The sequence below is a fragment of the Aotus nancymaae genome, unplaced genomic scaffold, assembly GCF_030222135.1.
Source record: "Aotus nancymaae isolate 86718 unplaced genomic scaffold, 86718_ANA_hifiasm-v0.15.2.pri h1tg000003l, whole genome shotgun sequence".
Taxonomy (NCBI): domain Eukaryota; kingdom Metazoa; phylum Chordata; class Mammalia; order Primates; family Aotidae; genus Aotus; species Aotus nancymaae.
In genome coordinates this window covers 14,951,581-14,976,387 of record NW_026988414.1, presented here as the reverse complement: position 1 = coordinate 14,976,387, position 24,807 = coordinate 14,951,581, and the positions used below count along the sequence as shown (strand labels likewise).

General features: G+C 40.2%; 1 protein-coding gene across 3 annotated transcripts in view; it reads right to left on the bottom strand.

The window, feature by feature from the left end:
* The window catches only part of ASTN2 (astrotactin 2), a 976,097-nt gene that overhangs the window by 577,326 nt on the left and 373,964 nt on the right, over positions 1-24,807 (bottom strand). The window lies entirely within an intron of this gene.

Sequence of the window (24,807 nt, the reverse complement as noted above, 5' to 3'; positions counted from 1 at the left end):
GCTGGGACTACAGAGATGCTACAGGACCACGACACCTGACTAATTTTTTGTGGTTTTCACAGAGACAGGGTTTCAACATGTTGCCCAAGCTGGTCTCAAACTCCTGGGCTCAAGCTAGCCACCTGCCTTGGTCTATCAAAATGTTGGGATTACAGGTATGAGCCACTGATCCTGGCCACTTCTGACTTATTTGACAGCAAATATCTCAAGCTTGCCATTTGCTCCACTCAGTAACCTTTATTTTCTGCTTGGGATACCTATGAAACACTTCTCAGAATAAAGCTTTCAAATGTATAAAACCAAATTCATAGGTTAACAAATGTCACGAATAAGTGAAACAAAGTTCCATTAGGTTCATGGAGCTCAGGATAAAAACCCAAGTCTGACTTAAGCTATTTTCATCCACTCCCGAGATACCAAGTCTGGTGTCTGATCTGGTTCTAAACACTTCCAACATCACTGGATGGACAGAAAGATAATAATACCCATAAAGTGTGTGAATCAGATGGAAATGATAAAGCAAAGAAAGAAGCTAAGAAAATGTTGAGACGTTCCAGTGGCTATTTTAAAGACAGTCAACCTCTTTCTTTTTGTTAATTTTACATAAAAATACTTCCTTTCATGCTCTGAAGAAGACTGCAACTTGGTTAAGATTGGGGTTTCCTGGAATCATACAACAGATTAGAATTAGAATTTTATGGTGCTATTCTAGTTATGTATCTAATTTTACAGACTATCAGAAAACGCTGAGTCTCTCTAGTCCAGAATTTCTCAGTCTTAAATATTTTTATCAAGTGTTTTTACAAATTTTTCCCTAATCACCTCCCACCCATGAAATTTTAATACTGGAGATATATATCTGCTTATACACAGTATGTACTGTTTATGTACTATACTTTTACTGTACATAGGGTAAAATATTTTCACCCCACCCCCAAGATCAATTTTTACCCCTTTGGGGATGTTATGTCCTTATTGAAAATGTATGTTATAATCAGAAAAAATTCCTTTTGCAGAAATAAGGAAGATGAGGGTCAAGGAAAGGGGGGGATATACCGAAGATCCCTCCTAGGATTAGTGAAATAGCCATAGCTAGAACATGGCCTTTGTGACTCTCGACCTCTTCCGGCCATGATGGAAGTGGGAGTGAGAGAAGTCTCCTGACTCTCCCAGAGCCACAGGTGTCAGGGCCAGACCAGAATCCAAGTGCCATGACTTCTAGCTCAGGGTCTGTGCCAGTATCTTCCACTGACAATCAAGAACTGTCCTGGTGGAGCAGAATTGTCACTAGGCTAGAGCTCCCTCCTGGGAGTAGGAAATGCTAATAACTGAGAGGATCACTTCATAGAAGAAACACTGAGATCTCATCACTGCATATCCCAGAAAAAAAAAACCATCAACAGTCCACTGGGATTTGGGATATTCTAGGTTGAAAATATATATATATAGTTGTTTCCAAATAAAGCTATATCTAAATGCCCCTTTCTGTTTCCAAATAGACATCTTCCTGAAGTGCTGTGCCCAAATTTGCTACAGGCAAATGTGTATCTATCGTTTTCTGTCTTCCTTACCTCAGAACTTGTGATCGAAGTCTGGCTGAAAACACATTGCCACAGAATTCTACATGCCTTTATGTATCCATGCTCTCGCTTCAAAGTTGAGTTAGGGGTGTTTGAGTCTGGACAAAAAAGGTTTGAAGTTTTGACACTTCAAAAAAAGTATCTTTTCCCCTAAGAATACAACGGTTTGGTACCAAACCAGGCAATGGGAAAAGAATAAAGTCATGATATGTTTTCTCATTTTTCTTCACCCTATTTAAATTTTTAAAGAAGAATTTTGGCTAAAGGTTGGACGAAGCTATTTACTTTTAATTTAATTATTTACTTATTTATTTATTTATTTTTTAACTCTTCTCATTACTTCATTGGGAATTTAAGCATCAGATGCAATTTCAGTGTTCGGTTTCTTTTTAAACCAAGATCTGTGCTTTTTGAATGAACACGGTTGATGACTGCTCCCCGAACCCAAAGGTCATTTAGCTCTGAATTCCTAATACTAAAAAATCTCTCTCTGTGTCAGTTGCTCAAGAAAGACATGAACTTAGATGGGAACTTTGACAGGCGTCTAATGGAAACAGATTAAATCCTGGCCAAGCCACTGAGTTGCTGTATGATTCTAGAACAAATCACTTAGTCTTGGTAAGCCTCCTCCATTTCTTTTTCTGTACAATGTGAAAGCTCACTTCATAGAGCTTCTATGGCAATTAAATAAGATTCGTTTGGATTGCCTATGGATAGGACAGTGACTGGCTAAGGCCTTCATGTTTTATTATGCTAGGGACAAAATGTACATGACAGATCATGCATTCTATTTATAACTGTCTATTTGTCTACATGTACAATACATATTGCTACGTATTTTGCATGTGTATATACAATTGATAATTGTGTCTCTGTATATGTGCATACACATTTGTACATACATACAAGCACAGATAATTCTACCAATAATGTGTGTTTTATGTAGATGGTGCCTCCTGACATTGTGTAACATGGTGATCCTGCCTGGGACACAGTCAGATAATAGTTTCATTAAAAAAAAAACCGCCTTGCTCTCATCTATGCAGGTTAGACTCATTTCTTCTAGGCTGACTTATCCTAGTAGTTTTTTTCCTGATTGTCACAATATCCTGGGATGATCTGCATAGGGTAGGAATGAGAGATCCTACTTGAAGACATGTTGCAAGAGTGAGGAACCGTTGTAGGGGTCCTATAAGTATGCCTGGCATATATATTAGGTGCAATACATTTGGAATGGAAATTTGTGGCTAAGACATATATGGCTGAATAAATTAACAAATGAATGAGTGCACCTTATGGCCTGAAGGACCAACCAACTTCACTATGCTCCCTGCAGCCCTATTCCCACTTCTTAGGGTCCACACTTTTTTAATGAGATGTGCTTCCTTCTGCCTTTCCCAAGCAATCTGCAGAAACATCAGGAGCTGTTTGTCAAAGACAGCTCACAACCCTGAGCACTAAGAATAACCATATTAGCAATTCCTCCCCAAATCTGTTTCATTACTACACTGTGGGTTGGATGCCAGTTGACCAAATTAGGCATAGGCACTGGCCTGCTTTGTGTCTCTTGTGTCACTGTGTGTATGTTTGCAAGTGTTCCTTTTTCTCTAGATCCCTTGCTTTCTACTCTCTTCTCTTTTGTGTGGAAATGGCTTCACTGGAAGTAGCACAGACCTTGAGGTGGGCACACCTGGTTTTAAAAGGTGCCCTGATGATTCATCATTTGAGTGACCTTGGGAAATGCTCGATATTTCTTTTCTCTGCTTCCTGATCTAAAAAAGGGTGAATAGCACTTACCTTGCAGCATTTGCAAGGTAAATGTAACTCTGTGTATGTGCCTCATTCATTGAATGCACATAGAAAATGGGAATTTTTTTTTTTTTTTTTTTTTTTTACTACTGCCATTGCTTAGAAATACCACTAGAGGGTAGGTGTTACTTTTATTCCCATTTTACAGACAAGGAAATTGGAGCTAAAAGAGGTTAAATGTACATGTCCTAAATTGCACAGTTAGGAAACTGATGATTCAAAATTAGAATGCAGGCTACCTGACTCTGACTCTAGAGCTCTGTGAACACCTGGCTGCCTCACACTCTGCTTGCTTCAAGGAAAACCTATCCACATCACTAAGATTTTTGTTTGTTCTATTTGTTTCTTTGTTGCTTCTGTCAACATACATCTCTGATTATTTCTCTAAATACTGAGCTTCTCATGGTGGTAGCTGCAACATAAATCATGCCATGTTGAAAGAGAGGGAGAAAAAAAAAAAGAAGTCAGCGAGAAGGTGACATAATATTGTAATTCAATGCTTAATATCTCCAAAGACATGTAATACATCGTCATGACATTTTCAGGAGACATTTTCTGGAAACTGGACAATAATTCAAATTAATGTTAAGCCTAAATCTAATTGTTTTATGATGCTACAAAGGACTACATGGGGCAAAGCATCCAAAAATCAGTGGTTTCAACAGTCATGTTGATGGAACAAATTTTACTGTCTGGCACGGATGAGAACAGCTGCCTAAATATACAATATTGATACCTAGGGCAACATAATAACAGGGATCTGCATCTTAGCCACACTGTAGCCTTCTCAGCAACCAGCCTTTCACCAACTAAGCCCTACTATGAATTCTGGGAAATGTAAGGAGAGAAAAAAATAAGGTTTGTATTCAAGAGCCAAAGGAAAGCCCTGGGGTTCAACTAGGACACAAGGTGGCTGAGGTCCACATTTCTGGTCTATGTCACATGAAAGATGAATTCCTGTCTTCTGTTCCCGGAGGAAGCTGGCGAAATGTAGTCTGAAGGAGCTAGTCTCTGGAGCCGGAGAGGACTGGTTGGAGCCCCAGCCTTGCCATTTACCATCTGATGGACTTTATGCCCACAACTGGCCTCTGTGAGCCTTGGGGATCCTCTTCTGTAAAAATGGGACAACAATACCTAACATACACTCCTGTGTGTAATGGCACATTGAGATGTACATGGTTCATGTAGGAAGCATAATTGTTTTATGATTATGCAAAGGACTACATGGAGCAAAGCATCCAAAAATCAGCAGTTAAGGTATAAGGTATTATCTCATATTTGAAATAAACAAACATAAAATAGCCATTCAGGGTGTGTGTGTGTGTGTGTGTGTGTGTGTGTGTGTAGCAGAAATTCTAGGATATACCTCAAAAGAGTAATCAACAAGGAAGACTAGGATTGGAAATATCCTAAGAATAGGAAAAACAGTATATTTAATATTTGTTTCATTTACACGTATATTACCTTTGTAACAAGAATACTGATGATAATACTATTACTAGTACTTCTATGATATTGAAAACAGCAATAACATCAACTTTAGAAGGCTTGGGAAGGAAGACAGGGTAGAATATATATAAAATTGTAGTAGTGAGTAAAACGCATAGAAGGTGATCAAAAAAGATATATATATATATTTTTTTGTCTCTAGCTAACTGCCAAGACTATGTTCTCCCTCTGTTGGAACAGGGTGAGACAGTGGGCCAAGATAGGCAGAAATTGACTAAATAATGCCGTTTCTTCTTCCCACCCTTGCCTTTGTCCCCATGTCTTGAAGTTTCCTCCTTACCACCCCTATCTTCCCAGATAATACTCATTCATCTTCCTTCCCTGGTCCCAACATCTGGAAGTAGCCTGTCCGTCCCCTGTCCTGAAGCCTGGTACATGCATCTCTCTTCTTAAATCAGTGTCACCACTGATGCCTTTGAATTTAGCCCACACTTTCTGAGTACTCAGCATGTGGCAGGGTTTAGGATATGCAGATGTCTTATCTACCTAGTGAGAGAGCGAGTTTTCTAAAGGAGAATCCATATCTAATTCATCTTTAAATCGGCATCTCTAAGCACAGCATTTGGCCCTTAGTGAGTAATCAGTAAACCATTCTGAATGAATGAATGGTGCTTTCAGGCAACTATTTGCAGAATATTGCCATAGATGCTATCAAATGGAAACAAAAGAAGCAAACCCCACAGTTCCCTCCCCATACTCTCCAGTGGTGCCTCAGATCTTACCTGAGACTCACTAAAGGGCCTTGATAATTTTATTTTGTTTAGCATTTAAGACACTGCATAACAACTTTACATCCAATAGCTCACTTGATCCTCACAGCAAGAGCTGTTAGAGGTTCTGGAGTCAGGTCTGTTCCATAGCTGTATGCCCTTGGGCAAAGGTCTTACCATCTTTTGGACTCAGTAAGCACATTTGAAAAATAAAACCAAAACAGTAACAGTAACTACCTGTAGGGTTACTGTCAGAAAGAAGTAAGTTAAAGAATAAAAAGTATTTATTCGAGTGGTTGGTATTCAATTATATTATACTCAGTGTATATGCACACATATTCTAGGGAGCTACTTCATTACCACGTCACAGATGGAGAAGCTGAGGTCAGTAAAAGTGTGTTGCCCAAGTTACACACAATTATTTAACTACCAACCTGGAACTAGAATCCAGAAGACCATACTCAGGGCCCTGTACTTTGTCTCCTGAAACTTTATTTCTTAGCAGGCTGATAATTGTGTTTAACTTCTGAATGTATTTATTCATGCTGTCAACAAATGTTTATTGAGCACCACTTATGTGCCAAGCCTGGTTGTAAAAGCTGGGAATCCAGCAGGAAATATAAAAGACATAGCACTTGGCCATATAGAGTGTACAATGTTGGGGAGAAGATGAGCATTAAGCAAGTAAATGCACTAACACTTAGATTATTGCACATATGAATGAGTGCTTTGTAGAAAGGAATAAGCTGCTGTGAGCACCAGATTGGGGTGTGTGTGTGTGTGTGTGGTGTGTGTGTGTGTGTGTATTTTATAGTGGAGAAGGGAGATAATCATATAGTGATATAATGTTCTCTGCAAAGGTAACAAGATATGTGAAGTTCCTTTTTATTTTATTTTATTTTATTGTTTTTGAGACATGGTCACCATCTGTTGCTCAGGCTGGGGTGCAGTGGTGCAATCACATCTCACTGCAGCCTTGAACTCCTGGGCTCAAGCAACTCTCCCACCTCAGCCTCCTTAGTAGCTGGGACTACAGGTACATGCAACAATGCCTGGCTAATTTTTACATTTTTTGTAGAGGTAGGATATTGCTTTGTTGCCCAGATTGGTCTTGAACACCTGAACTCAAGCAATCCTCCTCTCTTGGCTTCTCAAAGTGTTGGGATCACAAACATAAGCCACTAGGCTGGGCTTTTTTTTTTTAAATGTGAAGTTTCTGACATAGAAAATAGATTGGGTTCTATTTTCAGTTGCAACCTACAGTCTAGCAAACGATGAGCTAAACTATGAGAAACACAGGACAACTGGAGTATAGTTACGCTTTCGCTTTCAAACATAATTGTCATTTCTGAGGTGTTAATATCTGGAAAGGCACAGCTAAATAGCCAAACCATGGCTTGTGAATCTCGACCAGACCCCATAGGGCATTCTTGCAGTTTACACAACAGAAATGGGCATGCGCAGAGACCCTATAAAAGACCAAACAAAGTTAATATCATTTCACTGTTCTAAAAAACTAGTCAACTGCTATTTTTTTGTTGTTGCTAAATTCATTTAGATGATGAAGCCTTTCTGTTTTTTATAGACAGAGAGTCCAGGGTAGTGTTTAAGAGCAGAAATACAGAGCCAGGCAGCTGGTATTCACGTTCTGGCAATGCCACTAACTAACCAAATGATAATGATCCAGTTAAATGGGCCTTGGTTCCTCAGCTATAAAAATGTGGATAACAATCTCATAGGAATGTGGGAGGTAATAGATGTAAATTAAATTTCCCTTGTTTCAAATTACTCACTTTTAATGTAAACGACGTAATATATGCGAAATGCTTAAAACGGCACCCGACACACAATAAATGCTGGATAAATGTTAGGTATTCTTATATTATTTCTACCTACATATATTTGATAGTTCTACTGTGAAATAAAAGAAAATGTTGCCTTGTTCAAATACAGTTTCGCAAAAACAAACACAATAACCAAGACTCCTGCTTGAACGACATATTAGCTTTGGATATAGCAGTGTAACCAAAAGCCCATTCTGTGACTCATTTCTACTTTCCTGATTGTCTGTTCCTGCTCTGGTCCTCAGCCAGGAGTCAGTCTTTAGCCACACCATGGATATATACACATCAGATTGTGTATGTGCATAAACAAGAACACACAGCTCCTGCTGTCTCTGAGGACTGCAAAGAAATGACATTAAAAGTGAGTGATTTGAAACAACTGAAATTTAATTAAAAACAAAATTAAAAGTTGTTCCAAGCCTGGCGCTTCAGCCAGCAAGACTCAGAGGAAATTAGTAAGTGCTACTAATAGCTGGATCCAATTCACAAGCCTCTACGAGGAGACAGTCAGAGCAAAGAAGATGCATACCCTTTAGATGAAACAATTAAAGATCGCTTCTGAGAAATAATTGTGCACAGTATCCCAAGGCAAAAAAAAAAAAAATTGCTGGTTTGTTTCTCTTTGACTTTCTCATTTCTATTAAAGGAAAGTGCCCTGAGATTCTTCCAATAGCTTCTTCAATGGCAACACACTGATTTTGAAAACTAGACTTAACAAGGGAGGTGGGTGCAAATTCCTTTAAAAAATGGTTGTCATCCACTGCCCTGATATTTCACCTTACCAATTTATCATCCTTTGAAACTTCAGATACTCAAGGTGCTTAGTAAAATTGATTCTCCTCAAATAATGAAGACAATTGTCAGCTGGGAGTTGGGGACTCAGCAGCAGGATGGTTCAATGTGCTGGCTGCAAGAGTGCTATGGAGGATGGAGTCAGAAAGGGCAGTGGGCAGTGGGCAGATGGGCTGCGTCTGAGACAAATGCTCAGAGGCAGGTCTGAGAAGTCCATCAGTTCTGGGTTCTCCGGGTGGCATGGAGAGAGGTACAGGATAAACACCAAAAACTATGACAAGAAACAGGAAGATACGGAAAACAAAAAAACAAACAAGAAAAACAAGACAATAAAGAAGGGGGTGGGGTAAAGGAAGGAGGAGGAATGACCAGACCTGTGACATTGAAAGTCTTCATGAGCATTAACTGGCCAGGGGTGGAATGAACCAGCTTAGCCTAAATACATAAAATTGGAACAGACAGTACATGTCCCTGAACCAAAGAACTGCCTTACTCTACTTTCCTCGGTGTCATTGTCCATGGAAAGGAAAGAGAATGCCCATTCCATGGAAGAGCTTGCCTCTGCTCACTTCTACCACTCATCGCCCAGTCTGCCTCAACCACATTCACCTTGTTGCACCTTGTTCACGTCACCCAAGTGGCTTCGACTGTGTTGTTCCCTCTGCCTGAAACACACTTTCCTCTCCCACACAATTTCACGTGTTCCTTTAAATGCTACTTTCTCAGAGAGATCTTCCCTGACCACCATATCTCAGCCCTCCATCCCAACTCTCCTCTATTTTAATTATTTCATGCCATTTTATTTATCCTCACAGCCACTCTCACATGTTGCTAATGCTTACTTTGTTGTTTTGCTAATTTGCTTTGGTGTCTGTCTCCTGCTGAGAATGAAAGCATCCTGCAGGCAGGGGCTGTGTCTGTCTTTTCCAGCACAGCATCTCTACTGCTCTATGACACAAGAAGCAGGAAGTAAATATTTGTTCAATGAGTGAATAAATTCTGTAAAGATTAGAAAAGGTATTAAAGGTAAAATACCTAGCATACTGCCTGGCACAAGATGAATTCTAGCTGTTATTTTCATAAGAATCCATATTATGTTGATTTGCATTCTAGTGGTGAGGTTGTTTCTGGAAGAAGAGAAGGATGGGGACTGAAATAGGACTGGAGGACTCTAGGTGCCAACTTGCTGTCCTCACACTGTGTTTGGAACATGCAATATGCCATAAGTATGCACCTGTTGCCTAGATGGATCTTACTGAGGGTGTGAGGTTGGGGAGGGGTTGGGACTGGGTGCTGCTGAGGGCTGATGCTGCAGGTTGTCTGGGGAGAGGGGAGAAGCTGAGGCCAATTTCCTTTTGCACAAACCAGTCTCATTCCATCCTCAAACGAGTTCTTCGAAGTGGACAATGAATCTGTCCAAGCCCAACTTACCCTTTGATGCTCAACTCAGCTTTTACCTTCTCTAAGAATCTTTTGATGTCTACCTCCGTGAGAATTACCTTCTCTATCTTCCATCCCATTCCTGATGTAGCTTTGTGAGAATGCAGCTTATGCTTACTGGGCTCAATACTCGTTTTGAAGAGTCTACCTCTTTGTCAAATCTTGTGACCTAATTTTGGGCTTCAAAATAAAATTGCAACCAATAATTCAATAACAGGAATCATAATTAAAGTAATGGTATTAAATTTCTCAGAATTGTTTTTTGAGTTATTTTTAAAAGTATCTTGAATAGGGAACAGATCTAAATATACTGAGCTCCCACTCTATGTTGAATACTGTGACAAAAGGGGGTGGTTATAAAAGTGGAAGACTCCCTGCCCGAAAGTAGTGTATGGTTCAACTGAGAATTAACAAGATAGACCATTATAACAGAACATAATCGGTGTTGTGATGACGATAAAATAGGAAGCTTTGGGAGCACAGAGCAGGGATGCTTGCCTCCTCTGCCAAGTCAGAGAATGCTTCCTACAAAGGGTCACACCTGAGCTGAGTTCAGTAGCAGGAAGCTAAGTGGAGTAGAGGTGTGATGTGGTTTGACTGTGTCCTCACCCAAATCTCATCTTGAATTGTAGCGCCCATAATTCCCATATGTTGTAGGAGGGAGCTGGTGGGGGATAACTGAATTATGGGGGCGGTTTCCCCCATATTGTTCTCATGGAAGTAAGTCTCACAAGATCTCATGATTTTATAAACGGGAAACCCCTTTCGTTTAGTTCTCACTCTTTCTTTCCTGCCATCATGTAAGATGTGACTTGCTCCTCCGTGCCTTCTGCCACGAGTGTGAGGCCTCCCCAGCCAAGTGGAACTGTGAGTCAATTAAACCTCTTTCCTCTAGAATTACCCAGTCTCGGGTATATCTTTATTAACAGCACGGGAACAGACTAATACAAGGGGTAAAGGGATTTAGACAAAAGGAAAGATATGCGGCAAAGGAACAAAACAGAATCTGGGCCTTCAGGAAATAGCTATTTCATTTGGCCTGAGGGTGAGACGCCTAAGGAGGAGAATGGGCTAAGATATGGCTGAAAAGAGTTTCTGGCTCTAACATTCCACTGTAGAAAACTGCCAAGCTAGCTACATGGCAATATGCACACAATGTGCCCTCACCCCTGTACTCATGCTCTCCCTTTTGGGGTAGCAGAAACTGCCATTTTTAATTGATTTCACATTTTAAGTGTGATACCAGCTCCCATCACCCGGCCTCTGTAACTTTTTTCAGGCCTCTGCTTCCATTTAAAGTCCTCTGCCCCAGCACATTAATGCTTCATTTGAGTCTTTGCAGGGAGTGGCTGGTCCTGGAAACTTCAGGTCATGTTAACCCTCATGTGGGTGACACAGACTGATCACGCTCTCATCCTCCACCCAGGTTCAAATACTGTGGTGAGATGTCACCTGAGATATTACTCCAATGATTCAAACCTTCAGGGAAGCAGCTTTCAGAGACCTGGCAAATTAATTTTGCTCACAGGACACAGTGACATCTCTTACTAATAATTTTTATCCAGGCAGTATTTGTAAAGATGCTAATATTGTGTGTTCTTTAAAGTTACTGGCATTTTCTTCCTTTTTTAAATCTGAAAATGTAGCCAAGAAGTACACATCTGATCCTTGGTCTCCCATTGGGATGCTGGTGCTTCAGCAGAATTGTAACAATCCCTAGTTTTTGAGCGTGGTTACCATGGGCCAGACCCTTGCAATGAACAACCATTTAGTCCTCACAATAACAGTCTAATTTCTGGTGTATTAGCATCTCTATTTTTCAGAAGATGAAGCTTGAGTTAGGATTTGAACCCGGGTACTCTGGCATTTGTGTTGAAGCTCATAACTACCATACCTCATAGCTTTACAAAAAAGGGGATTATTCTTTCAGGCTTCCTCAACTCAGTTGGGCTTCATATGTTGATTGATGCCTGGGGTCATTAAACTTTCAGGGACCCCAGGCACCAGATGCCACATCATCTTTGACTCTTCCTCCTCCTTAGTCTCTCCTTGCAGTTAGTTGCTGTATTTCCTTGTTCTAGCTCCACAGGAACTCTTTTGTCTTTATTTTCACATCTAATGCCCCTGTTCAGACCTGATGTTATGAACTCAATAAGGCAGCCCCTATCAGAGTTCTCTGTCTCTAGCTTTGACAACCTCAGATTCACCTTTTACATTGTGATCATTCAATAAATCATTATTGAACACTGATTGTGTACTGGAGATTACAAAGGTACAAGAAAGCTACATCTCAGCCATTACAGGTCTTATAGTAGCTTTGGAAGGGGCTATTGTTTTCCAAGTACTGAATATGAGTCAAGCAATATCACTCTCTAAGGTGGTTTACTGTGACGTTCCCCATTTTACAGATGCACAGATAGAGGCTTAGAGAAGTTAAATAACTAGCTCGAGGCTACATAGCTACAAAATATCAGAGCCAGGTATCGAACTCAGGCAGTGAGTTTTGTTTTGTTTTTTTTCTTTTTTTGAGATGGAGTTTCACTCTTGTTACCCAGGCTGGAGTGCAATGGCACGATCTCGGCTCACCGCAACCTCTGCCTCCTGGGTTCAAGCAATTCTCCTGCCTTAGCCTCCCGAGTAGCTGGGACTACAGGCACGCACCACCATGCCCAGCTAATTTTTGTATTTTCAGTAGAGACGGGGTTTCACCATGTTCACCAGGATGATCTCGATCTCTTGACCTTGTGATCCACCCGCCTCGGCCTCCCGAAGTGCTGGGATTATAGGCGTTAGCCACCGCGCCCAGCCCCAGGCAGTGAGATCCTACAGCCCAGACTCTTAACCAAATTAGACACTGAAGATTTAATTGCAAACACACTGAATGCAAAAAGTAGTTCAGGAATCGACTTAGACTGAAAGGATGGTGATGGTGATTCCAACAAAAATGAACATTACCAAGTACTTTAGAAATACAATCTTGTTTAATTCTCCCAACCCTACAGATTAAAAAATAATCCAGAAGGGTTAAGTAACATTGGTAACATCTATTGTCTATTATTTCATAGAGCTAGCATTTGAACCCAGGTGTGTCTGACCACAGCCTGAACTCTGAATTAACAAGTTGCCTTGTTAATTTGTAAAAGCAATTGTGACCTTTACACTCCTTTGATTAAAATCCTTCAGTGCTTCCATGACTCCCAACCTACCTCCAAGATAAAATCCCAACTGCTCTTCCTGGCTAACCCCCCCCCCATTAGATCCATTCATGCCCCCACAGATCCCCAGCCTTGCTGGATGCTACCTGCTCCTGCCACACCTTTGCTCATGATGTTCTCTTTACCCGGAAGACTGCCTTTCTTGTCCTCCTTCTCTCTTCCCTCTTCCAATAGAAATGCACACTCTCACTCCCAATCCCTGCCCATCCAGTTTCCTCAAGTGGGAACAGACTCTAGCAAAATCCTCTTGCTTCCTGGAGCTTTACCCAGATCTCCCCATTGGAAAAGACTCCAAGCTTCCCTCGCAACCTGGCTGACTCTTGTCTATATACCCTGATGGTTCAGATTTACATCTACCTTCCATAGTAGCCTTTTGCTTTATAGTTATCCTATCATTTTAAATGATACATATGATCCCTGTGAGGGTGTGATTAGCGTTTTCTACCCATCTACTTTTGGCTATTTTTATGCCACTCTCTATTTCACCCTCACCACCACCCTGTGAAGTAGGGGCTTATAGCTTCACTTTTATAGACGGTAAAATTGGTGGTTCTGAGAAGTACAGTGACTCGTCCAAGATCCATAATTAGTAAGAAGAGGAGCGTAGATTTAAACCTGAGGATTTAAGGTTCCAAATCTCATGTTCTTTCCCCACCTCACCCCCCTTTAATGCTGACTGTGCCTGAGTTTGCTCCAGAATCTAAGTCCTGGCCCTGAGCAGGCACTCAGCAAATGTCAGCTGAAAGTCTGAATGTATGAACTCACCTATAAAGTTTAAATGGGAACCAGAGTTAGGGAGGGAATAAACAGAAGGTTCAGGGATGGTCCAGGCCCCGGGGATCAGTCCAGCTGATGGTGAGATGCCCCAGCCATTAGCTGAGGTTCAGAAAGTTGCCAAGAGCTTCTGGAAAACCCAAGGCTGAGCAGCTGCAGATATATTTGGCTTACATAATCCAGAGGAACACGCTGGGGAGAAAAGCCAAATAGCAAGGCTTTGCTGGGTACCAGGGCTAGTGAAGGGGGAGCAGAGATGCACAGGATTTCATTATTCCTCCCATCTTATCCTTTCCCATGTGAATACAATGCATTCTTCCCCTCCCAAACTCCTGCTGGCATCAGAGATATTCAAGGTCCTTCCGCAGCTGGGGCTGAGGGGAAGCTGGGGAGGGGCAGGTGTCTTTCCCACCATGGCCCAGGCTTCCCACCACTTTATTTTTCATCCAGGCAGCCTTGGGATCCTGAAGTCCCTCCACAAGCTTGGCTGTGATCCTTCTAAGCTTTCTTCAAATGGCAACTTGTGGGCTATGGAAAGTTTGCTCATCTGTCTCTGCTCCCAACCTCCTTTGTTCAAGGGCTGCCTGACAGCAGTTTGGCCCAAACCAGTCTGAAGAGAGAGTACTGGGGACACTAATGTGATGGCTGCATGAGGACTTGGAAGGTCATCGTCCATCATGAGATAAGTAAAGGGGGACTTTGAACCCCAGTATTTCTCCCTCTCCTTTAAGATATTGGGGCAGGGAAAAATCTTAAGTATCATCTTGTTCCCTCCCATATTTTATAATGAAGAAACTGAGGCCTGAAGAAGTAGAGATTTGTCCAAGTTGGGGTGAATTCATAGGGAAGTCAGAGGGTGATCATAGTCATCAACTTCTCTATCACATTCTGTGGATGTTGATTTAAAATAATTCTGTTCAGCCTCTTCCCACCTGTGTAACACTACAGTGGTCATATAACCTCATTAGGCGTACATGACCTTTAAATTTTTAGGTGTCCCTTAAATTTAAAATGAAGATAATAACTGAATCTACTTCATGAGGTAATAGAATGAAATAAGGTAATACCTTGTAAAGTACTTAGCATAGGACCTAGCACTTAACAACTGTTCTGTAAACATTCCTAATCATTACCAGTGTTATTGCAACCACTGGGAGGTTTGGGAAACAGGGTCTATATGAATGCACTGGCACGTGTCCACGCCCTTCCCTGGGAAGCTTGCCATCACCCACTGCCCTTCTCCAGATAAGTGTCAATGGCTCTAAGATGTAGCTCAGGTAGCACCTCCTCAAGACACCTTCTTCGCATCTCCAGCTTGGGATACTTGTCTGCTCCACATCAGTGTCTCCACAGCATCTAGGACAGCCCCATTATGAATCATTAACAATGAGTTTCTTATTTTATTGACTTGGCATGTTCCACCCCCTCTAAGCTGGAGAAGGCCAGAGGTGTTGTTTTATTTGTCTCTGCACCCTAGTATCTCAGCATGCCACAGAGAGTATGATATGAAATGTCTGTTGACCATAGGAGGGAAAAAAAGAAAAAATGGAGGAGAGGAGGAAGGGAGAAAGGGAAGAAGCAGACACTATATAAAAGAGTGGTGGTATCTATGCATTTTAACTATCTAGCTTCCTTCTTCTAGCCAAGGGAGGCTGACCTCCCTAGTATTGTACCTTTTCCTTACCTAGCCTTACCTACTAAGACCCTATTCCAACCCTGAGGTTGTCTTTATACATATTAAAGCTGTAAACAAACAGTGAGGCAAAGACACAACATTCTCATAATCATACCTACCCTCTCAGATGGCACCTACCCTCTCAGATGGCAAGATGCTTTTAAATTAATCACCCCACAAACACTCTTTGAAGGAGGGGGCATGTTTTTAGATGAAAAAAGAAACTGGACAGAAAGCGGATGAACTGGTCTGAAATCCACATCTCCTGGGCCACAGGTCAATGCACTCAATGTCTTCACGATACTACTTTCTTTCTCCTGTGGACTGCTCCACAGCCTCAATTCTACACTATTTTGCAAACCTCAAGCCAATAATAATGGAACAACTAACTCTGTAGTCTTGAACTCAATCTCATCAAAGCTCCCACCCAGCATTCTCTCTTTCCATTCTAAAAGTCAAAGTGGCTTCCTGTTCACAACAACAGAATGGAATTATTAATGAGAGAAAACTGAGTTTGCCTACTCCTTGCAACAACCCTCTGCCCCAGTTCCCGGGAACATATTTTTGGACTCAATCTGCTATCAAAACACAAAAATTAGTCTCCAATTTTGGACGTCAAACTCGATTATCTTTTTTGTTATGAAGGGAAATTAGTAACAATTCAGGTTGGAAGCCAAGCTAATATCTTAGCACAGAGTGTCATTAAAAATAACAGTCCCACTGGCTGCTGTGGTATCTTTAAAAGCTTGAACATATTCAGCTGCTTAGAATGGTTTTTCTGGGTTTGTTCTCCCCCAAGCCACTTGTCACTTTAACCTCGGGATCAGTCACTATTTAAGGCAGAAAATGGCTTGAAGCATCATTTTTTTCTTCCATGGTTTTGTGGATTTAGACTTTCCTAATGAAGAGATTTGGAAAAAAAAAAAAAAAGAATTTTACTCTAAGGGGTATCCACAGCTTCCAGCCATTGCTAAGCAAGTTGGCCATTAAATAGAAGAAAAAGAAGAGGAAAAAAAGTTCTCACAGTTTATAATTATATTACCAGTTTCATTACAGATCTCATTTTAATTCTGACTGAAATCTTGCCTTGCCTTCTCCCTGTATTCTCTCACGTATAGTTATTAAGTCTAGGTTGGAGTTCAAGCTATTCTTCCTGATTTCAGCATATTAATATGGTTTATTGGTATTTCATTGCCACCTCCCCTATGGGGGTTCTGAATCTCAGCTCAATTTATATTTCCCCTTTCTAGGCTCCAGCATGAATCTTGTTTCATTTTGGTGTTGAGGAGGGGTGTGTGAATTTGATTGGAGTTTATTTTGGGGGATGGGAGCAACATCCTTGGGGAGTGAAGTCAATCACAGAAGAAGAGGCAGCCTCAGGCCTCCTGCACTGTCATTCTTTAGGATGTATCTTCCTAGATCATCTGGGTCCACCTGTCCGTCCTCCCTTGCTTCATTTTTTTACAGACACAATTTCTTATATGCCTACTGAGTCAGAACCTCTATTAGGCATCACAATAAGTCAGAACATGAATAAGCTGTGGTCCTTGACCTTGAAAAAATTCAAGTCCAACCCCTGAAATAACTTTAAAAACAAAAAACTTAGTGAAAGCTTTTTAGGGGCATCAAGTACGTTTTGAACCCTGTCCAAGGTTCTGAATACAATGTGCAAAACAAATATAATCTCTATCCTTATGAAACTTAAAACCTAGTGAGAGAGAACACTAACTAGATAAATATACAATAATACATTGAAATAAGTGTAATAAGGAAAAAAGGCAGGGTTCAAGGAGAATGATTAGTAAGGGAGCTAACAGAGGCTGGGAAGTAAAAAAGGAAAGTCCATTACCATAGGGTAAATGAGAGAAACAGGAGATGAGGGAAGAAGTTTTCAGGCAAAGAAAACAACATGTGCAAAGGCCCTGAGGCAGGAGGCAACAGAGAAATTTAAAGAGCCAATATAGGCAGAGGTAGTGTGAGGTAAGACTGAAAAGGCAGGCAAGGGCCTGACCCTGCAAGGATGCAAAGACCATGATAAGAACTTCAGTCTTCAAAACAAGTAGAAAAGAAGACAATAAACAGTTTTATGGAAAGTATGACATGTATACAATACATGTATGCAATGTATTGATATTTTTAATTGTAAAAATTGCTGTGTTTGCACTATTGAGAAAAGATGGTAGAGAGGCTAGATTTAAAGCAGGAGGCCAGTTTGTAGGACTGTGGCAATTGTCTCCATGACACATATGTAACAGTAACAGTCACAGGAGTTAGACTGAAGTCTTTAGAAAGGCATATATAGTTCTAGGTAATGTACATGAAAGGAGAAGATTTTTGTCTCTGGGGACTCATTGAAGAAGGTTTGCTAGAGGAGGGAGAAAAATAAGCTATGCGATAGAGATAGGTGAGATTGCCATATATGGAAATATACGATGGAGAGGAATGTATAAGCAAAGGCATATAGAGAGGCAGGTACCAGAGAAGATAATCTATTTGTCTAAACAGCATCAAGGCTGTGCAAATGAGTTAATGAAGAAAAAGACAGAAGCCATATTGTATACAACTTCCACCCGTGAGCATGTTCCACAGTATTAAAAGACCTGCAGTCAACACTGAGCATTTCAAAACAAAGCCTGGGATGATTTCAGAGAGCAGAATGTCCAAGGAACTATTCTTTTTAAATAAATTGCTTGGCAGTTTGTGGCTAAGGATCCACTTTCAATGTGGTGTAATTTTCCCTTCTAAGAATTGAAAATACTCCTTCCATGTATTAAAATCACTGCAAACTAGTTGTGAAGCCAATTATGGACCTCATTCTTCTCTAATAGCATGAAGCCATGCATTAGCTCACTCTTTTGGGATGGGAGATATCAAGTAGGGAAAAAAGCAAATAAATGTAGGCACATGTTATTGTACACAATTTTATGCTCAAAACCAGATACATGTGTGGCATATTAGTGAACTATGCCGTCCCAATATGTGGGCATTTATACTTGATGATTTCATGGGCTAAGAACGAATACTCAGAGCCCAACTACCTCAGTCATAGGGAACAGAAAAGACTTGGCTAGCAACTTAATTCAATCTAAAAGATGATGTTAACCATTTAAATTAACTTGAATAAAAAAGCATAGGTATTTTAATGTAGCAATCATATCAATATATAAAATTGTGTGTTTGTGTGTGTGTGTCTGTGTGTGTGTGTGAGAGAGAGAGAGAGAGAGAAAGAGAGAGAGAGAGAGAGAGTTTAGCTAAGTAATGTATTCAAGAGACAGCAACATCCCTGGTTTTCACCCATTTCTGAGCCTATGCAAAGCATTGGTGACACTCTGGGTGAAGTACTAAGGCATAAACAAACATATTCTAAAAGTTCTAAAAATTAAGTGGTTTTAAAATTTCCAGTCTAATAAGATGGCTCCAAAACAAAATATCATGTATTCAAGCCAAACACATCTCTTCCCTTCTCTTCTACAGCTTCATGAAAATATGGTCATCTATTCTCAGGAGATTTTCTATGTTGGGGAACTCATTACCTTGCAATGACCCCCTTCCAATATTAAGAAAATATTATTACAACTTATAACATTTATATAATATATTGAGCCATTACTAGGTCTTAGGCACTGAGCTAAAAGCTTTCTAAGTATTATTTCACTTATTCTTCACAATAATGTTATGAGATAAGTACTGCTATTATCCCCAATTTATAGATAATGTAACTGAAGCTTAAAATGTTTAAGTAACTAGCACAAGTCACACAGTCAACAGCAGAGGAAGATGTTTCCAAACTAGGGTTCATCTTCTCCCATCCCTGACCACACTCATCACTCATATAGCTCTCTAGTTGTGCTTCCTTAAAACTTCCAGAACCAGCCTGCTCTGTTCAAAATAAATAATAATTATCCTGGTCTCCTCTCTGGAAGCTTAGAACATAGAAGAACCTTGGACTGCGGGCTCAGGTAGACTTAGGTTTTCATACCACGTCATCTGTGTGTTAATCTCGTAAAAATCCCTGAGCTCTACTTTTCAAGTATGCAAATGAGGATACTAAATCCCAACTCTCAGTTTTGCTATGAGAACTGAATGAAGAATCCTATGTAAAGTGCTTTGTATACTGCTCAAGATAACAGACATACTCAATAATAGTAAGTTCCCTTCCTGTCTAGGTTCCTTCAACTCTTGTTATTGAATGTCTTCCATCTTTTCCTTAAGAGGTCATTGGATATCTACAGTGCTTTCTCAATATTTTAACTGCCAAATCCTCTCATTTGAATAACTTCCAATGTATAACAACTCTTGGAACAAAACAGAGAACTCTAGGTGGAATGTTACCTGCCTACACTGGAGAGGAACCATCTTACCTATTTCACCTAATAGCTTGTTCCTTTAAAAGCAGACTCTTCTATTGGCTGACCACATTGGGTGAATATATACCGACTTTCATTGGGAACCTCCGTAGATGCATAAACTAGGATCTCAGCTAAGATAGGTTTAATATTAACCAATAATTATTTCTCAATAAGGCTAACTGCATGGCAATTTTGATGAGGCCTAAACTGGTGTGATCAGGGTTAGTATATTATAAACCTTAAGAGTAGACCACTCACATTATATCCGATGCTATTGACAGTCACTGGAGTTATGCTATGAGGCAGCTCCATTAATAGGGCATTGATAAAGTCAAAGGCGGAGGAAACCAAAGACCATTATCAAGGATGCTTATAATGATTCCAAAGGGTCTGAAGCAGTGATCATATATGTTAGATGGAAAAAAAGTAACACTTACAGAGATATTGGCATAGCTCTCAAAGCTCTCATAAGTGACCACCTAGAGAGTTCTTGTAAAGAATATTAATATGTGAGCTCTACCCTCAGAGAATCTGACTCACGGGTTCTGGGAATTAACTCCCCAGATGACCTAAATGCAGATGATTTATAGTCCACAGATGGATAAACAATGCTAGCTTAAGTCTGTTTAGATGCAAACATGTTCCATTTCTTCAGTGTGTGCTTGGGAGGGCAAAAAGCCACTGAAGGCTTTGAAGAAGCCCAGATAAAAGAAGGGGTGAGATTTGCCAAGAGTTTGGATGGGAACTGTGTCAGAACTCTTGCCAGCTGAGCTCTGGACAACTGCTATGTCATAATGACCTTTTCTTTATAATGGAAAGTAAGCATCAAGTATAATTATGTAGTAACACAAGGGCAGAATTCATTTTCTCCTGGAAGACAGGACCCATTACTCAGCCCCATCCAATGATCCAGCACCATGGACAGCTCAGTGTGTAAGGGTGGCTGAGAGCTCTCTCTGCTAAGAAAGGGCCAGCACCTTGGCAGCTTAGAACTTATGGGGGTGACTCAAAAACGATGAAAGCTGCCCTGGCCTTGGTCCCTGGGAGACCTGACCTCAAATGGAGCTTCTTGCACTGGACATGGGCTGCCCTCATCCTGACAGGCCTCATTAAGACTTTGTTTTTATTGTTTTTTAAAACTTTTCCAGTCTTAACGGGCTGGTATTATGATATGGGTGAATACATGTATGTAAATAACAGAATTGTGCAATTTCCATCTGTGTTTGTTACTATATTTATGTTAGGTTATAACACATTTATAAATATCAATACTAAGGGATGATATGGGTTCAAGGAAATAGGCACTATTATCACTTTCCCTCTTATCCCCTTATGTAATACCCTCTTATTTCCAGAAATCAAAGCTGGAAACTCCACTAGTACAATTTTTAAAATCAATTTTCTAGATCCTTCTCTACTCCTACAGGAGACTGGATTCTACTCCCCTTCACATCCCAGTTTCTATATCTGCCAAAAGTGGATAATAAAGACCACTTTGGAGAGCTGTTGGAGGAATGAGATGAGCAATTCCCAAAGAGTTTCTGCCAAAGGAGGCTCTGGGATTATGCTGGGGAAGGTGAGCTTGCTTGGAATTACCAGACAGGTGTCCACCTGGTTTCAGGGGCTGGCTGCTCCCAGGATTCCTGCTGAGCTTCAGAGATGGAGGACTTTCAAGTGTTAATGTCTTCAAGTGGGAAAGCCACTTTCAGCTAGAACAGAGCATATAACGTACTTCCTTTTCTATTCACTTCACTGAGAGTAGCTAAATTCACCTATTTGGTTTTTTCTTGCGTTGTCATGTTCTAGCTTCTGAAGTCTCTCTCTTTACAAACTATTTTAATAATAAGAGTAATAACAGCTACCATTTGTTGGGCTATATCACAATGTTTTAGACACTCTACTAGGCACTTTATATACATTATGACATTCAATCATCTCATAATAATCCTCATTTTTCAGACGGTTGAGAAAAATGAGACTCAGGTAGCTAACTTGACTCTTCTATGTTTCACAGTAAATAAGCAACAAAATTGAGATCCAAACCAAAATCTACTTCATTTGAAAGGACACAATCCTACTAAGATATTATGTCATGTAAGGGATGGAGATTCCATTGTGCCTGGAGATGAAGATACTATGGACAAGGCCTTCCCAATGCTGTCTTCTAAGCTTGCTCCATCACATCTCCAAGATTTGTACACTCCATAGTTATTTCTAATTTTTTTGTATTAATTATATTTTCTTATTTCTGTATGCTTGATGCTTTGGCATCTGAGCCTCCTGACTGGGGAGAGCCCTCCCTTCCAGGGATAGTCATATCTTAGAGAAAGCAAAAGACTTGTTCGGGGAGCACACCTTTCATATGAAAATTAACCAATCCAGAGCCTACACTCCAATCATCTCCTCTATGTGGCTTATCACGAACTGGGAAAGAATATCCTCTCCTTTCATCATCCTAGGGCCAGATACCAGGCAATCAGGAGCAGCTCTAAACCCCAGAGCCTACCAAAGTTAATTCAAATTAGCCGATCCCAAATCTGTCTACCCTGCTTACACCGCCTCACCCATTTCTTCCTGCGATAACCACAATACAGACTCTTGCCCATGCTTTCCACCTGCTCCTTCTGTCTTCTGATAGATCCGGGTGCTTTCCCACATGGTGTGCTGTGCATTGTGTATCTGAGATCTGTGAATATGAAAACTGCTTTTCACAACAGTCCTTTCCGTATCTGCAGACAAATCCTGGGTACATTTTAAAACTTCACGGGTACATTTTAAAACATCTTTGATCTCTATGCATCATCTGCCTTAGCTTTCTTTGATTCAGCGTCTGTTGTATGATTAGAGATCTATTAGAAGGAGCCCATAGAATAATGAACACAACTCAGCTTTAATTCAGGCAACATTCATTCACTGAACACATATTTGCTGAACATCCATTATGGACCAGGCACCTTGCTTATCACTGGGAATACAATATTTCCTCCCAAAAGATATAATTCCTGCCCTCACAGAGATTCCAGTCTAGAGGCAGAAACAGACTGAAATTCCACAGGCTGTTTCTGCCACAGAAATTTCACAGGCTGTTAAAAAATTTTAAGTTTACGACACTGGGAGCACTGAGAAAGGGCAGCTTTTAATTCACCACACTTGGGTCTGTCCTTCCATATCATCAAGATCATTTGCGGCTCTCTTGGGTAGTCCCTTGATTTTGCTCTTTCCCAGCTGTTTGCTATTTCTTAGTCACATGCTATCTGAAAATTTGACGAATATGATAAAGAACAGGAATTGTAGTCTTCAGAACACTCTGATGAGACAGGTACTACTGTTATCCACCTCTTATAGATGTAGAGACAGAGACTCAGAGAGGTGAATTCACTTGGCTATCAAAGTGGCAGACAACAGAACAAGCATTTGGATTAATGTTTATATTATTCCAAAGCCGTGCTGTTAGTCATTAAACTATTTCACCTTGAGCAAGTTATTCTCTCAGGGATTCAATTTCTACATGTATGAAAATAAATATGTAAAACTTGAACACCTTTAAGGCTTAACATTCTGCAATTAATGAGTACTGACAGCTGAGAGATAAAAGGTGGGAGACATGCATTTTGTAGAAGTTAATACTTGCTCTACTGTTTTTTTCCAACTCAGTGGTCATCACTCTTGCTCCTCCATCACTATATTCTGGCCACATCCAGGTTCTGGCAATTCTTCTAGCTGCCTAATCCATGAAACCATTTGCTTCTGTAATTTTGTTCCTTCTGCCTTCCTACACTATTCCCTACCATCTCCCCCACCACATGTTTACCTATCTTATGTGCACATATGATTCATTAAAGATGAACCAAAGTCTTGTACATAGGTCTGAATATCAACTGAATGTATATGAAATAAGAAATACTAAGCTCTGAATGTATATGAACTTACTTGCAGTCCAAGTGAAAAACAAGTAGGGGTTTCTGCACTATGGTTAAGTGGGAACAATCAGGATGCACTGATAGAAGTTTGGCTGTTTCAAAACATGGGTTGGGGGGTAAAAGTTCCACTTTGCTCTGGTCACAATATACTGAAGGGATGGTGCTAAGTTCTGAACACTGAAACTTAAACATTGGAGATATAATCAAGTTTCTTTGAAGGAAAACTGGCAAATAGAGGGTAAGGATCTCAGAAACATACAATACATATCAAAATGCAAAACTATTTTTAAGAATTAATGGTACTAATATGGTGCTACAAGTCAGAACATTTATTGCCCCTACAGAGCATTAGCTGGAAGGAGGCACAAGGAAACCTTATGAGGTGCTGGAAATATTCTATAATTTTATCTGGGTCGATTCATATGTAATCCTATGTTACACGTTCTTATCACAAAAAATTAGAATGAGAAGAAACTTTTAGAGGTGATGGTTATGTTTATGGCATTTCTCATGGTGATGATTTCACGGGTATTTCAAACTAATCAAGACATACACATTTTTAAAAGTGTAAAATGCATACAATTTTTAAAGTATAAAAAGTTCTGAAACTAAAAATTTATTAAGCTGCACAGTTGCAGAGTTAAGGTATGCCTTCTTCATTAGAATTATGCTAAACCTCAACATATCTAAAGATGGTGATGCCATGTGACAAGTGTTTGAGAAACAGACACCAACATGTCCTGAAGTATGCAAACTGGAGCAACTTTTCTGGAGGGCACTTTAGCAATAGATAGCAAGCACGTTAATCAGGGTCTTGGACCATGCTTTGCTAATGACTATGGTGGCTACAGTGTCTCATTAATTCAATTTAATTGGGTAAAAAGTAAATGGTAGAACATAAGATACTTGTAACATTTACAGGGAATGAGAATATGAATATTATCCAGGACATTCAGGGTATTCCAATAAAACTTATACAGTATTTCTTGTCATATGTTTTTAATTAGCAAATACTCTCTGGGGGGCATTTTTATTTTGAAATGGATCCACAAGCATAAGAATCAGTAGGTTCTCTGAAGTAGCTCAATCTTTCTGCATTCACATTTGAATTCTTCCTTTAGTTAATAAACTTTATCCTTGCTCATAGGATAAAAGCAGTGTTTACTGGATAAAGGAAATGTGGCACATAT